Genomic DNA, 14,150 nt, shown 5'->3' with positions numbered 1-14,150 from the left:
CAGGTACCGTCTCTCTTCATGACTTACTTGAACGAGGGTCTTGCTTCTTTCTTCCTTCCCTGCTGCTCCTAGCATAGTGCTGGGACACCGTCATTATTGCATCTACTTTAGAGAAGTATGTTGTGGAATTGGCATAAGATGAAATCTTTTTAACTACAAACTGCTAAATCTCTCAGGGTCTTTGCTATACTGGCATTTCTTTCTTCTCATTTTATAGGTGAGAAAAGTGGCCCAGGGAGGTTGGAACTTGCCCATAGACACCTGGTTAGTTAGAAGTTCTTTCTCAGACCCAAGTCCCCTGGCTTCTAGCACAGTACCCCCAGTCACCCATCAGTTAAGCAGACATTTAGAAAAAAACAAGAATCACAGCATATGGATTCTAAAAACTGTCTTAAAAATGTAAAGCCACCATCCTCCGCAGCAGATTGGCCAGTGCTTATTGCCAGAAGGCAAATGTGACCTTCTGCCCAGCATTTGCCTGATCAAATAAGAACTACGAACTAGCCCGATGACCTGAGATTACCCTCTGCTTTTCTTCTCTGTCTGGTCCAGGCACAAAGGGAAATGTGGCAATGGAATGAGAATTTGCAATTGTAGAAAGACACAGGGTGGTGTTATGGGACACATCTTGGACTGGGCAGGAATTTTACTGCTTCTACTCACTTCTCTTTGTCCCTTGCCTAGTCACTTCCCCTCACAGAATCTCAGTTTCTAAATCTTTTAATTAAAAGGATCAGAAATAGCTGAGTTCTCTTCATTCTACCATTCTATGAGGGTAGCTATGAATAAGTACTAGGTAGACAGTCTATGCACAAGTGTTTCATTTATTATTACCTCGTGCTCCAGCTAGGAGTTTCTGTGTTGCCAAAATCCTTTTCATACAGTGCATCTTTTTCAGTGACACATGGATAACTGGTAAACATGACTAATATGAGAATATGCGTTAAATTAGTATAAAAACTGTTTGTCTCACAGTTTCCAGATGTCAGAATCTTGTAGTGTTGTCATTTTTCTTTTTTCTGTTCAGATGTTCATACAAATGGAAAGCCAATGTCTGCAGGAACCATCTACCAACACACATTTCTTTAGACTTGCATCTACCAGTTTGTTACTGGGGGTTTACATACTCTCTGAGAGTTCACCAAAGTATAACTGTCTTTCACAATCTTACAGCACTGCAGCAATGCCTCCCTTGTGCATTGTCTAAAATATTGGCTCCTGTGTGACTCTGAACACTTGAAAATGCAGACAGCCTGTGGTAGGTAGTGTTTACCCAAATTAGAGAAATTAAATTCTGAACTGTTCAGGTTTCAAGCAATCAATTCCAGTTGGTATACACTCAATTCCAACCTTAGGCATCTGAAGAGAAAATGTGATTTTGGCAGCAAGAGCTGCTAGTAGGAGTTTAAGTCCCAATCAACATAAAATGTATATAAGTACCAAAGTTGAATATTGATAAGGAGATTTTCTTTTGCCTACTTTATATCAGCTGAGATACTTAAAGCCTGTCTTCTTTTATCAGAGGAGAGGAAAAAATATGCAAACAATTAAAGAAAAGATTAAGTCCCCTTTTTATGGCATGAGAAGGTTATAAAGCCACAGATAGAAAAGCTATAAATTATTCTACCTTTAAAATTATTGTTGCTTTAATCTTTTTATTAAAGATGTTACCCAGTTCTTTTGTTATGGATACTTCAGATGGAAATTTGCTTTTTCTTCTACTTTATGGAGTTTTGCTGAGCTACACAACTCTAGCGGGCATGGTTCATACTGTACTCTACACATATATTCATCAAATAGAATGAGATAGGGCCCTCTGCAGGTGTTCAGTGGGCCAGTCCTGACAGTATCTGATTGTGAACATAGAATAAAACGGAATGAGAATCAACAGAATATATATGTATGTAGACATGTTATATATTTTAATCATAATAAGAACCCTGTGAAATATAATACAGATGAGGAAACTGAGGCTCAAGGAAGTTAAGCAACTTGCTTTACTAGGCAGGGTGGGCTGACTTCTGTGACAAACTACCTCAGAAACTCAGTATTTCAACACAATAAAGTATCTCTTTCTTACATTATTGTCTGATTGGATATTTGGTAGACAGCCTTCCAAGTGGAGATTCAGGGACCCAGGTTTCCTTCTGTTTAGTGGCTCCAGCATCTTACGAACTCAGAGGACTGCAGAGAATCATCTGCATTTGGTCTGCAGAGAAGAAAGAGAGAGCCTTGAGAATCTCCTCAAAAATTCTAGGTCAGGCAGCCTGGAAGTGGCTTGCCCACATCATTTCTGCCCATATTCCATTGGCCAGAACTCAGTCACATGGCCTCATCCCACTGCAGTGGAATCTGAGAAGTGTAGTCTCTCTGTGTGCCTAGGAGGACAAAGAAATGGGTGTGGTGACCCTGGTGCATTATCTTTGCCACTTGCCAGGAGAAGAACAGGGATCCCTTCTCTACAGCTCCAAATCCTATGTTCTTTCCACTACACTAAGCTGTGGGATTCATCTCCTTGAATGATTTTTGATCCAAATTACAAGGGCAGGCAGAGGTACACACCAGTGCTTGAGGCCAAAAAGAGAGACTGAAAAGTCATACAGATGTTTTTTTAATGCCTTATTTTGCTTTTATGGACACACATTTGAATATTTGACTGAATTTTCCAGATCTCGTGCATGTCTAGCTCAGACATTACCTAGGAGTTTTTTGGAGGTATTTGACTGGACTGTATTTATGATGCAAGATAGAATCCTAGGAAGATTTTCATCCCTGCCTATTTTCCCATCTCTATGGCCTCATCTTTGAAATTTTATCTACTTCATTGTTTTAACTATAAACCCCATATGGTTGACCCCCCAACACATATTTTCATTATTTCTATCCTCTCTTTTAAACTAACTGCACCATGTCAGTGCCCCACATGCTCCTATGGTCAACATGTAAAACTTTGAAATTTATTTTTTTTCCTCTGAAAACATGTTTTTACTATCATCATTCTAGTCAGTAGGTCATTGACCTGGGATTCATATGCGTCAGTAGATCCAGGTTTTATGGGGCCTGAAGCTTTAACAGTCATTTTTAATTCAGCATTATGAATACAAATTAGATTCAAAAGTAAATATTTAGAATGAGGAGAGGAATTAAAACAAATTACAAATTCGAAATCTTGACAAATGTCACAGTCACACAGTTCAGAAAAATAACAATTGACACAATTCTGCAGTATTTCTTCTTACATTTTTTAGCTGCCTAAAAATTAAAGATAACTTAGTCTAATTTCTATCATTGTTGATAGCAATTTGTTTTTATTATTGATAGTTTGTTGGAGTCTTTTCAGCTTCTCAGCTGATCAACATGTTATGTAAATTTTCAGATTTTTTTGTCGATTTTGAAAACTTTTATGAAAGTGCTTTTATGGCATTTTATATTTTCTTTTGAAGTGAAGAAATGCTCTTTGAAAAACTAGCAACACTTGTTAACACCAGCAGAGTCCCTGCCAAGACCTTAGAAAGGAGTCTGTGCAAGTGAGGGCCCTGAATTTAGATTTCATTAATTTTGTGGTAAATCTACTCTTGTTTACCTGTGTTCACCTTCACTCGCTTTTCCCAAAAATAATCAGTTGTCATTGTACTTTCCATGTTTTCTTCATGATAGGTCTCTGTCTCCATTCCACCAGCCTTTTAAAGACCTTATTACCTTACACAGGAGCCATTGCAGACTTCTTCTAAACTTACCACCTGAAGCCTTTGCCCCCGTCTTGTCATTCAGAAAAATAATTCCAGATTAATCGTTTCCATTTTTAAAGATCCTCTTGTTTGCCAAATAAAGTCCAATGTCTTTTACTTGATTTTGCAGGCTCTGCATGATCTGGTCCCAATTCGTCTGTTCAGTGTGATCTCCTATGATTTCACCATAGTCTAAAGACTTGGACTTCACCTAAACAAGGCTTACTAACATATACGCCGTTTATCCCCTGTTGAACATGATACCCCTTAATATTAGAGGGATAAAATTCTCAGCATCTTGTAAGTGTCCTGACCTTCCAAAAAGAAGAAGGTAGCATATGCAGTAATTGGACAGTTTAGACATAGCTCACTAACACTTGATCCCTCTTCCCTCCTTTGGTTTTTCTCTCTGGTCCTTCAAACCATGACATTATATGTATTATACTTCATTTGTTTCCCTTTACTAGATCACAAGCTCCATGAAGACAGAAAGTGTTTAGTCTGCTTTGTTCATAACTGTATCCCCACTGCCTACAAGACTGTCTAGGATATAAATTTTTTTTGAAAATGCTGAAAAATTGGCCACATTTTGCTCATGAGATCTTGAGAAATTATTTAACTGTGAAAAGCCTGATTTTTCTCATCTGTAATTTAGCAGTTATTATAGTAAACATTTCATACAGTTATTGTGATGAATTAGTGATTAAAATATATTACAATTCTTAGAGTGCTTGGCACATAGTTAGTGCTCAATAAATATTATCTAGCATTTTATTTTAATTAGAACTTTCACTTGGGAGCACCACGGAAGCAGCAGCATGGGATACCGGAAAAAAACTGAGAGTTTGACCATTTTTAGCTCTGGGGCTTTGAGTAACATAGTTTGATTTTCTGAGCCTCAGTTTGATGTATCTGCATAATGAGAATACATACTCTACAAAGTTATGATGGGGATTAAATGAGGTCTTAAAAAATTATGCAGTCTTATTAACTACCATTATTAGGACAGGTATTGGAATAGGGGGACTTTCCCTGGGCCCCTTGCAGGCAGCTGTGTGAAGGTACCTGCTGTGCTGTTTATACAATGTAGAGAGACCACTGAGAATCCCCGATGAACTGTGCTATGGAAGCAAACAGTGTTACTGTTTTAGTTGTAAACTCTGAAATGTTTTTACAGAATAACGTTGATGATTAACACTTCTAATTTTGGAGATAAAAAGAAATCTCAAGATAATCATTTGAGCTAATTTTACCAGACGGGAGTTAGATTTTACCTTTGTTTTATTCCTAGCCAACTTTGCTTCTGGTGTAATCTAGGGAGACTTCTTTTTTCCCTTCTCACCTAACTTGTTTTTAAGGAGTGGTTAGAGAGCCTGTTTTCCTCTCTTGGAAATACATATGCCACTGTCAGAAGATGAATGAAGCCAGCTTGACTAGAGGTTTTAGAACCTTTGAAACATAGCCAAGGCCAGATCAGAGCAGGAATAAGAATTTCTCCAAGCTGCAACAAACAATAAAAATCCAAAATAGAAACTACCATTGTGATGCAAAGAGGGAAGCAAACACAATTTTCACAGAAGCGATTCTGGAGGGAGAAAGATGAAGTGTTGAAATGATCTTAGTGGGTGCTACATTGATTCCATATGTAGGCATCAAGGTTAGTTATGTTGTAGCCAATAGTTATGACCAGAAGGGGAGCCAATAGTTATGCTCCATGGAAGGGAATTGTCCTCCAATCCTGGCTAAAATTATTATTTTTGGTGGTGATGGTCTAGAGGGGTCATTATACAATGGTGGAGACATACAGCAACAGGTAACACATGACATCTCTGTCACTAGGACAAAGGACACATTGTCTTCAGATGATAAGTAGAGGGAAGATGAGCCCAACATTTAGTAAGAGATATTTTAGCATAATGGTTGTAGGCATAGACTCTGGGGTGGGCAATCTGGGGAGACTCCTCACACTACTCTATAGAAGCCATGTGATCTTGATCAAGTAATTTAACCTCTGAGCCTCCATGTCCCACCTAAAACGTGAGGATAAAATTTGCAGTATCTCACAAGGCTACTGTGAATATTTAATGAATTAATCATGGAAGGTACTTAGAAAGGTGAGTCACTCTGCTACATTATTTGCCTGAACCACCTACTTCAGTCCTCACAACAATTCTCTGAGGCAGGTTTTGCTATCACCATTCTATGGAAGCTAAGGCTAATAAGATGTGTTGTCCAAAGCCCTCAAAAGGATGTTGTAGAGTGAGAAATATCTCTGTCATTTTAGAGTGGAGATGGGGAGACTCAAAAGGGAAGAAGGAACACTTGAATCATATTCATTTCTCCAATACCACCCCCACTGAACCAGTGATTCTGGGTTTTCTCCTATCTAAAGACAATTTAGGAGGCCCTTTCCTCTGAACTCCTATTTCCCACCCCTCCCCTCACTCTCAACCATCCCTGTATCACAGCAGTGGCTCAAGATAGTTCTGGAACAGGAAACATTTTAAGAGAGCTAGTTATTCCATAAGAAAAGTCCTGTCTGTAAATGAGGCAAGTAGAACTAGTAAGTGTGATTATTGAATGATTCTGTTCAGAGGCTCACTTCAGCCCTTTACTTGCAGGCTTTCTGGTTCATTTAGAGGCTAGCTACATTTTAAGAAGTTCATTGTTTGTAAGAGATTTCATAAGACAGGAACCGGAAAGGATGTGAGGTGTCATCTAAACAAGCCTCCACAGTTGACAGATGAGGAAGCCGAGGCCTCTCACCAGACGGAACTCTTTGTGGCTGCCCAGATGTATTTTTTCAAGGCTTTTTGCTTTGACATGAAACACATACTAATCCTGGAATCCCAAATATATTCCTGCTTTTCATGTTTTGTTTGTTTTGTATTGTTTTGTTTTATTTTGCCTAATACCTCCTCATCTATAATCAAATGTCATCTAGTCCAGGGAAACTTACCTCTTATATGCTCCCACAATAAGCCCCTGTTTATCAACCGCACAATCTGATTTCATTATTTCTGTGTATATGCCTATCTTTCCTGGAGGCCAAAGACCATGTCTGCTTTGTTCATCATTCTATTCCCTGTATCTGGCACAATGACTGACATATAGATGGAGGGTCAGAAATGTTAGATGGATGGATAAATGGTTGGATGGATGAGTGGATGAATATGTAGTTTCTTCCTTGAATATGTACAACCTGACACCTTCTACAAGTCTCAGACAACATGAATTTGTTCATGTTTCCTACAACTTTGCCTCATAATATTCTTTGTTGTTGGCCCAGCGTATGGTCCTCTGATGTTTCTAAGAACAGGAAAAAAAGACTTGATCTGATGTAGTAGCAGTTAGAAATCAAATGCCTTCTCACTATGAGCTTTGGTTGAAAGCTTTCGACTCGCTGGAAGTATTTCCTCTCAACATGTTTTCAGTTTTTGTTTGTGTGTGTGTGTGTGTGTATGTGTGTGTGTGTGTCTGTACTCACTGGCTTATCCCCTTGGACCAAGAGGATAGAAGGAGAATGGTACAGGAGTCACAAACTTTCCCTTGGACAGCTAAAAAGGTAAAGTGCCTTCATGTGAACATATCCTATTTTATGGGGAGCCAACAGGGTCTGGACAAGCTTTGTGGCTGCTTTGGTTAAATACCATCTTCATTTAAAATTCCCACCATCAGCAATTCCATGTGATGTATGCAGTGGCTCAGCCTTGCCTACATTTCACTTCTGAGGCCAGGAAGGAAGAATGCTCTGGGTTCTTTGAGTGACAGAACAGTAATAGACTATTGCATTTTGGCTTTTAAATTTACCTTGATTTTGATTTTCTTTCTTCTGTGCATCTTCTCTTTTGTAGTCTCATTAGCTCAGAAGTTGAGATACCTGTCTAGACAGTCAAAATGTAGAACAATGAGTCCATGACAAAAGTGAGGCTTGATATTAATTGTACATTCAGTTTTATAGGTCTTTGAGTCATTCATCCTCTGACAGTAGTAATAGGAAACCTGGGAGCTAGTATATTTCCTTCACAGCAAAGATTATAAAAGGCGAGAGGAATTGTACATGCTTCTACCCCATCTCATCAGCAGACAGACAAAGCCTACAAGTGTGCATAGTAGCAAACTGAGTTCCAGCAGTTTTGCCTCGGTACCTGCTAATTTAATTCAGAGTTAAACAGTTAAACACATTTACTGGGCATCTTTTAAGTACCCAGCACCATGTCTTGTACAGGGGACAGAAAAATAAGAAAGTAGACATGGTCTTTGCAAATAGAGGTAAGAAGTAGAGGCATGTGCAGTCAGTTTAGGTTTTAAGTTAAATTTGGATTCTTCCCAGCAGGTGGACTCAGACAGAGTTCCAGTTCACCTTCAGTGCTAACTGTTTGTGTGACTTTGGGCAAGTCAGTTCACCCCTTTAAGCTTCAATTTCCTCACCTATAAATGGAGCCCATTTGAGCCCAAATATTTTATACTTCTGTCAGTCTTCATGTGTCTTAGAATTTAAAGTTTATTCTGTTGGAAAAATATCTTCTAAGGATGGAACTGGGACCCAAAGTCTGGGTTGAAAGAGTCTGAAGTAATAGCAGTTAATCCATGCTCTTGAAGTAGCATTTATGCAGGAGGTTGTGTCTTTCAGTATCATGGAAAGCAGCATCCTTTATGGTATCACCATTTCATGAAAGGCTTTACAAAGAGATTCTCACCCTAAGACTTTTTTTTTTGGCTGCGCAGCTCAGCTTGTGGGGATCCTAGTTCCCTGACCAGCGATTGAACCACGGGCGCACAGCAGTGAAAGCACCAAGCCCTAACCACTGGACCGGCAGGGAATTCCCTCACCCTAAGACTTATGTAGAACACTTTTGCCCCGTTCTTTGAAAACGTACGTGGGTGGGAAGGAGAGCAAATCAATCACAACACATGAGTAGCTCACAAAACCATCCCTCCTTTCTTGATGGATGTTTTCTGCAGTATATTAGGACAATGCGGTCAGTTTTAGGGAAGTTCAGATAGTAGATGTTTCTTTAATATGCATCAAGTGAATCATTATAATGAATGGGTCCATTTTTCAATTGTTTTAGACAATCACATTGAATACTCAACTATTCATTAAAGATGATTAGATTCTGTGAATGAGAGATTGCAAGTATAGCAGTTATAGCTTAATTATTAAGAATCTATTTATGATACTTATATATCTGATTACATTCTGTGGAGGTTAAAATTATAAGATAAATACAGAGGTCATATTACCATGTAACATTCACAAAGGCGTGTTTATCATTATTATCCCAGGGATTTTTTTTTCTGCTTATTGAAAAAAAAGCACATTCCTTATATACATTCCTCCCTGTATTTTTAGATCGTCTAAGTATTATAAGGCAAAATTTACTAGAAAAGCAATGAATTTTGTGAGCAGAGAAGGGGCTTCAGGGTCAGACAGGCTTGAGTATGAATTCCAGTTCAACCACCTAGTAACTGAGTGACCAGGGAACATAATTTAACATCTCTGAGCCAGTTTTCTCACCTGCAAGATAAGGACAGCATTCATATCTACCTCATTGGGTTTTGGGAGAATGAAATAAAATGTTTGTTAATGTGCCTTGAAGGGTTAAAAAAAATAGAAATACAAACATTTTAGTAACAGAGGAAGTTTACAAATGAGCTGGTAGTGCAGGATCCATTTATAGCCACCTAAGTAGACAATAAATGTTCTTTTCTTTATTAAGAATATGGAACAGACATCGACAGTTACACTTGCCCCACCAAAATTGCGGCTTTATTGGAGATGATTTCTGATCCTATTTTCCAGAATCCTTTGACTTTTCAAACTTTATCTTGGTCTTCCTTTTCAAAGACCAGAGAGAAAGGCTGAAGATATATATCTGGCCTCTAGTAGTTTCTTCCCATCTGATCCCTAAAATTTTCATCTAGGAGAAACAACCCAGCCCCTACTAGGGTTCTGAAACTGCTGTATAAACGGTGTAACAGTCAGTGTCTGCCAAGCGTGGTCCAAGGTTGGTGTCATAGTAGCTATTTGTTGCTGGTCCATGAGATAAGCACTGAAATTGAGGGTAAATGTTTATAAAATTTACAGCAGTTTGATGGGGGGTGGGGGTGGGGGGATTTGTTTCTGTTGAACCTAGTAATACACATTTTGAATTCATATTTTCATATCTTTTAAATTTAATTTTTCTAGTAACTCATTTTATTACACTTTACAAAAGCACTAGACTGTGATAGATAGATAATGAATTAAAAAAACTGGATCCTTCAACCCAGACAACAGGAAAAGCCCTGCTGTAAAACAACATAGATGGGTTATTTGTTAACCAAACTTTCTGCTGTCTAACTTCTCAGGTTATTGTCTCTTAAAAGAGTGTCTGTGGAACTTGAGTTTAAATTAGATAAAAATCTTATGATACTTCAGATTTCAATTTCAACAAAAATAGGCAGAGAATATCAGTACTGTTCCCCCTGGGCTGACACTGGGCTGGGTGTCCTGGGGAATATCAGCCTTGGCAAGGAAGTGGAGGAAACTCATGGAACTTACAAGGTCCTAGGGGAGACAAGATATATCCACCATAACCACCATAGAAAGCAGAGGGTGGTAAGTGCCAAAATTGAGATATGGATAAAGTAATAGGAGAAGTCCAATATAAGAACCCTTTCTCCCAGTTAGGAGAGGGGGAATGAAGAAAGGATGGTGAAAACAGGATGAACAGCAGCAAAGGCCACAGTCAGGAGAAGGACTCTAATCCCTCTTAAAAGTAAAGGATGTAAACACTAAACCTAGGTGTGTATGCATATATGAAATATGTCCCTGGGCTGGTTACTTTTCATTTTAGAATGTGAGAGTTGAAAGGAATATAAGGAATTAGTTTAAATTTCATATTTCACAAAAGTATAAAACAAAGTCCAGGCCAGGCAAATGATTTTTCCAAAGTCAAATGAGAAAATACATGTGAAGTCATCCAGCAGGTAAAAGTGTGCTATGTCTGCCTTACCATTATCCCATCCATGCCGATCCGATTGGAATGGTTTTATTTGAGGTTGATTGTACGGTGGCCATTAGTGTTTAAAAGATGATGTAAAATAAGGTAAACATTGCAGGATATTTGTAAGGCAGCATGATATAGTAGAAAGAACATGGAATTGGGTTCAAAATTTAAGCTGCCAGTTTTGACCTTGGACACATTAATCAACCAATTTGAGCCTCAGTTTCGTCATGTCTGCAATGGGTATTGTAATGAGTGCTGGCAAGAGATTAAAATAAAGGGTATATATTTAGGGATGTAGCATAGGACCAAGAGTGAAGTAGACCCTGAATATGTGTCATTTTCTTTGCCAAGCTCACTACCAAGTTAATAGAACAGTCAGGTACAAAAAGCATCCAAGTCTCTACATTCGCAGACGAGCACTCTTTCTAAAACAGTACCATGCTACTTCTCTTTCACCACTTCCTTGTTGGCTGAATTTCCTACTTTGCTGTGTTTTTTGCAGCATTGTAGCACAACATTCGAAAGTTGTGATAATAGCCACAGCAAGGATAAAATTTGGGGAGTGGAATCACACACCTCCAGGAACGAACTTATTTCCTGTAAGCAAAATGTTTAAGTTTCCAGACTTTTGTCACCAGAAAATGAGGGTAGGACTTGTTCAGCATGAATTCATTGTTTCCCTTAGTTGAACAGCTGCCGATGGCATAAAAGTGGGTCTTCTCTTAAAACAAGAGAACTGAAAGATCAGATTACTGCCTGGAAATATAAGGTGGGCTTTTAGCAGCCCAGAAAGCATTGCCTTTATTGCCTCCTTCATTTTGGTCCTGATTATGATATTTGCCTGGAGAAGTTTCACTTGCCACTTAACCTGTAGTAACAACATGTGGACATTTTTCATGGGTGCTATAGCAGGAAAGACCTCATAGAAACTTGGAAGCCTTAAAACATCCCTGGGGAGAGAGAACACCCAGTCACAGCACAAGGCCGGAAGCTTCCCCTACCCCTTTACAGTCCCTATTCCAGGGCGGGAAGAAGGTGCCTCTGATGTTGTCGCTGGCACACGCTTTGCATACCATACATCAGTATGAACCTTTCACTGAGTGCTGACTCCAGGTCTCTTGCCTTTCTACTGGGCCCCCTTGACTTGAGGAATGTGTTTTGGTTAATTGCCACAGCTGGGAACATTGTTGGGTTTTTCACAATGCTGTTTAATGTTCAGAGTTATCCTTTGAACCTCACATTGAACCCTTGAGGGTGAAACCTTGAGAAGGTTCGTTTATGTGCTGGCTTCCTCTCATTCTCTTCACTATTGTTGGCAACACCATCTATTACTCTGGGAAGCCATTCCTACTCATGTAGGATATCCTGTTTTGTGCCCAAATGCTGCCTTTATAATTTAGCACTGGCCACAAATAGAAGGGGCAAGAAATGGATATGTATTGAGAGGTTACTTAGCATCAGACCCTCAACACAGATTATCTCATTTAGTCCTCACAACACAAAGTAGAGATTTTATTCTCATTTTACTTATAAGAGAATTAAGGTAAAACACATGGATGTGATTTCTTCAAAGTCACACAGCTAATAAATGACTGAACCAGGAATAGAATCTATGTTTATAGCTCCAAAGTTGGTCTTTCTATTTCATCACGCTGTACCCTAAGAATAATTCCTTGTGGACAGCAGCAAACATGAACAAATTAGCCTTTTCCCTCATTTGACACATATTTACATATAAGTAAATAAGCATATAATTATATGTACTTATATTAGTTTAGGATCTGAAGATATAGCAATAAAGTAAACAGAGATAGTTCCTGCCCTCAAGGATTTTAATATTCAGCTGTATAAATAGGCAAATATACCCAGCATGAAAAGTGATTTAATGGGGGAAATTTGAGGTGATAGAGCGCACAGAAGAGGCATTCAATTAGGGGTTAGAAAGTGCTTTGGAAAGAACAGAAGTGTGGGAGATAAAATGGAGATGGAGTTTGGACAGAGGGATCAGTAAATGCAAAGATTTGGAGACAAGAGAGAACTCTGTACATTGGAAGAAATGAAAGTTGTTCTACATAAATTGTAAGGAAAAAATTGTTTACCAGCACATCACTGATTCACCCCACTGCTAGCCTTTAACATACCAGGTGCTGGGGAAACAAAGATGAATAAGCCATGGTGTTTCTCTGTGGGGAGTTTATGCTTTTATGAAGGAAATAGACATGAAGAAAAGTGATGACACATGATACCCACAACATTTAGAAACAACCAAGAGGCAGGGGATGCTGGAGTGAAAAGAGATGCGAATTCATAAACTTGTGGGGAGGAGATAAAGTCTGAGAAGACTTCAGAAAGGCTCTGAAGACTGAACAAGGTTTTGAAGGTCAAGGTTGAGCAGGGATTCACTAGGTAGGGATCCACTAGGTAGGGAAGAAAAGTGCATTTCAGACAAAGGGCATGGCATTGTCAATGGGAAGTCTGATTGGAAGCTTATCTTGGAGACTTACAAAGAATTCATTAGTCATCTCCTTTTCTGGATTTATTTGAATACATTTTTCTCCAAGTGACAAGAGGATACAAGATGACATCAGCGCGCTCTTACTAGAAGTTCCAGTCCATTGAATGTTCCCAGCTGCCTGGAAGTGGGTACAAAAGAAGCTGGAAGAAAATAACCTTTTAAAGGAAATAGGTTGTCTAGCTACACCAGCACTGGACTTGAGTCAATTATCACAAGGTTCTAGACTGCATAAAAATCAAAAGTTTTGTCTGCTTACCTTTTTTGATTTCTATGTTCCCAAAACTAGCTCAGTGTCTGACTCATAGTAGGTGTTCAAAAATATTTGTTGAATAAGTGGAAGAATAAGAGGCATTTTAATCTTGCTGAGGTTCAGTTTCCTCATCTGGAAAAATTGGAATGATACTGTATGCTTCAGCACATATCTGGACTCAGCTATAATTTGAATTCTGCTCCACCATGTACTCCTATTTCCTCTGGACAAATCCCTTAACTTCTAGGGGATGCTGGGTGCTCATGTGGAAAGTGGAGTTGACATTGGCTGCTCACAAGGATGGTGATGACAAAATGAAATAAGGCACATAACTAAATTAAAATAGGACTAGACACATGGAAAATTCTTAGTAAATATTAACTAACATTACAGTAATTGTTAAAAGATAATTTTCAAAAAATGGTAAAATCGTGACCCTCATACAGATATAAAAATAAATGTGTTAAAGATTTCATTTAACTCATTAATTTCATTTAACTCATTAATAAGGCATTAAAAACCAGTTCAGAAGAGAGTCCAAAGAACAGACACATTTATAGATCAGGAATGTTAAAAGGAATGTGCAAATGGCTGAAAAAATCAGTCTCTTCTACAGTGGGCCAGGGAGATTGACTTTTGTTGGACATAATTGACAAATTCAC

This window comes from Pseudorca crassidens, chromosome 17 (genome assembly GCF_039906515.1).
Source record: "Pseudorca crassidens isolate mPseCra1 chromosome 17, mPseCra1.hap1, whole genome shotgun sequence".
Classification (NCBI taxonomy): domain Eukaryota; kingdom Metazoa; phylum Chordata; class Mammalia; order Artiodactyla; family Delphinidae; genus Pseudorca; species Pseudorca crassidens.
This window is presented reverse-complemented; position numbering follows the sequence as displayed.